Here is a 3,295-nt window from a genome sequence, read left to right as displayed (position 1 = left end):
AAAAGTTAGACAAAATTGATCCGGCTTTGCAAATGCTTTGTGAGAATGAAGGAGAAGAATTTTTCTCACACATCCCTTATTTTCATTTTTTGTCCTTAAATAAAAACTTCGAAATGCGTTTTGCGAACTTTTTTGTCTTAAATAAATATTTTGAAATGTGTTTTTCGAATTTGAACTAGAGAATTTTGGAAAACGCGGGCAAAAAAGGAGAGAGTGCGGGAAGAGAAAAATTCAGAAGAGAATCACATCACATAAGGGTTAATTTGCAAGAATAACTTTAGGCCCTCAAAAAAATCTTTTTAAACCAAAGCAAAATGTACTCCGGTGTTCTTAAAAACGGTCCTCAATAGAACTTTATTATCTCACTCGCATAAAAAAAAATGCGCTGTTTTTTTTTTTTTTGACACAAAAAATGCTCTATTTTAAAACTTGTTTTATGCCCCATATAGTGTTGGGTGGGTCCCAAAAATGATAGAGGATAAAATTGTCATTTAGACGGAAGTTGTACAATATTTATAACCCTACCATATAGTTAACAAGTCAAACACAACAAAGTCATTTTTTAAAGGAAAATGAGATAAGAACCAAGTCGTCTCATTTATATTCTTAATGACTAAAATGCATTTTTATATTTTACCACGATTAAATCTAGTCTCTCAAATTTTCTTGGAAAAAATTGAAGTCCTGATAGAAATGACATAGAGGTTATTTCTTATAGTTTATTTTATAAAAAAAAAAAATCACTTTTAAAAGTGTTATTATATTTGTTTGTTAAATATTTTCTTTTACAAAAATCAGAATCTATAAAAAAATTATAAAACAATTTTGAATGAAGAGTTAATATGAGTAGCTTTTAAAAAGTAGATATTTTTAGAGAAGAATAAAGTAAGCGTCAAAAAGTAGAAGCAAGTCTTTAATAAAAAAAAAATCAATTTTATATAGTTGTATCGAAACAACTAAATTTTATTTTATTTTTTAAAAAAATTATCACAATAAACAAATAGAAAATCAAGTCAACTTATCTATAAAATATCAAAAAGAGGGAGTAATCTATTATTGAATGCAAAAATTACTATTTTTTTAAAAATTTCTAACACACGCACCCATAAGATCAAAACCTGAATTTATAAGAGGGAGTAATCTTTTTTTGTCAAAAAAAAAGAAAAAGAGGGAGTAATCTTTTTTTGACGGCTTATAAGAGGGAGTAATTATCGTCTTACTAGTTGGTTTCATAAATAAGTCAGACCCCATATAATTTTTTTTTTTTTTTTTGGTACATGACCCCATATAAATTTTAATAACTCCAAAATTAAGAAGTTTGTTTTGCAAGAAATTATAGATCATTAATTCAAACACAAATGAAAATAAAATCTCATGTAAAAAACTTCCAATGTTTTTGGTGGATAGATGAAATGGTAAGCCATTATAAATTCACATATACAAAGTGGAGCGACCGAGGTTTGAACATCAGTTCATAACATCCGATAATAACAATTTCGATATTTCTATCAATCTATTACAATATAAGAAAGTTGATTACTATGGAAAAATCAAATTTGCCCTTCCTTCAGAATTTGCCAAGTGTCCATTTCAAGGGCAAATGCAGTCCAAAAATTATGTAATGGAACCAGATGAAGGGCAAACCGAGCCAAATGGCTGGCTAACTAAGCCAACTTCAGATGTTGTGAGACAAAATTGAACAGTATTTCAAGCCATGGTTGCATTTGAAGTGGATCAATTGGTTTTGAAGTGTTTACTTTATGTCACATCAATAACTTTTCCTTTGAAAAAAGCAAAACTGACAAAACTGTATTACTTAGTTTTCTTACTTCCCTCTCCATTCATATTTTCTTCACATCGCCCAAGAACAAATTCATCTTTCTCTCCGGAAATCTGTTGTGTCCTCTCTCAAAAAAGGTAATAAGTCTTCATCATCAGATACTTCTTCATCTTCTTCAAGTTCTTCATGTCATGGTTCATGTTATACGATCAATGCTTTAAATTTTGATACAACTTAATGAAATTTTCTTAAGTTAAAACTGACTAAAACAACATTTTAAAGTTCATGTTCATTGTATAACACCAACGAACAAGATGAACTAGCAAAATGGAATTAATTTTAATTTTGTAGTCATTTTTTAAAAAAAATGATTAATGTCAGTTTTGTGTGATGTTTTGGTCAGGAAAATGGCAAGAAAGTTCGCAAGTTTGAAAGATATCAACGATGCCAAAGATCTTTGGAAGATTTCAGTTAAGATCAAAGAAAAATGGACTAACAATAAGGATGGAAAACAGTCCATTGAGCTGCTGGTTGTTGATGATAAGGTTAACATTTAACATTGTTGATGATAAAGTTTGTCTGATATATTTTACCTCTATTGTTACGCAATCTCAAAAATCAGTTGGTGTTACAGTTGATTATGTGTTCAATATTATGTCTTCAACTGAAATTCAAATGAAAAATGACAATAAGTAGTAGTATGTATTCAAAATCTCTTGGTAAAAAATATTGTGTTCATCATACTTCTTCAAGTTCAAAACAAGTTGTTGGTCTCTAAGTTTACTAAATCCCTGAAATGATTTATAGATTAATTTTTTTACATCATACTATTTGCTGTGTTCACCAACAAAAATCCATTTTACAAATCATTATTGCCCCTAACTATGGAAACATGTATTATTACAAAGCCTGACCTTTGTATTTCAGGGTGATGACATATCCATTTTCATCCCTAATGAGGTTATTACAAATAGTGAACAAGTAAATGATTTAACTGTGAACAACACCTACACAATGCAAAATTTCCAAGTTTCAAAGAATGATGACCTTTACAAAGCATCACATCATGTGTACAAACTGAGGTTCAATGGTGGCACTATAGTTAAGGATGTCAATGTTCATAAAATTGGTGATCCAGTCACAAACATTAAACCATTCACTGAAATTGCCAACCTTGACTTTCATGAAGATCTATTATATGGTATATTATCAGTTTTGTTAACATTTATTTATTAAAACAATTTGTAGGGTTTATAACTTTTGTGATTTGTGTTCAGATGTTATCGGACTGGTGGATCAAGTTGGTTATTCACAACCTAATCCTGGAAATAGGAAAGTTCAAGTTAACCTTATTCTTCGAGACCTTGGGTATTTTTTTCACTTTTTATTGTATATACTGTGGTATGTTAGACTTGATTGTAATCTAACTTTCCTATGGTATTATTGGTAGCAACACTCCAATTGCCTGCACTCTATGGGAAAACTATGCACTTAAGTTCTTCAGTGTTCAGAATG

This window comes from Trifolium pratense, linkage group LG3 (genome assembly GCF_020283565.1).
Source record: "Trifolium pratense cultivar HEN17-A07 linkage group LG3, ARS_RC_1.1, whole genome shotgun sequence".
NCBI lineage: Eukaryota > Viridiplantae > Streptophyta > Magnoliopsida > Fabales > Fabaceae > Trifolium > Trifolium pratense.
The sequence above is the reverse complement of the archived record's forward strand: the minus strand, read 5'-3'. Positions refer to the sequence as shown.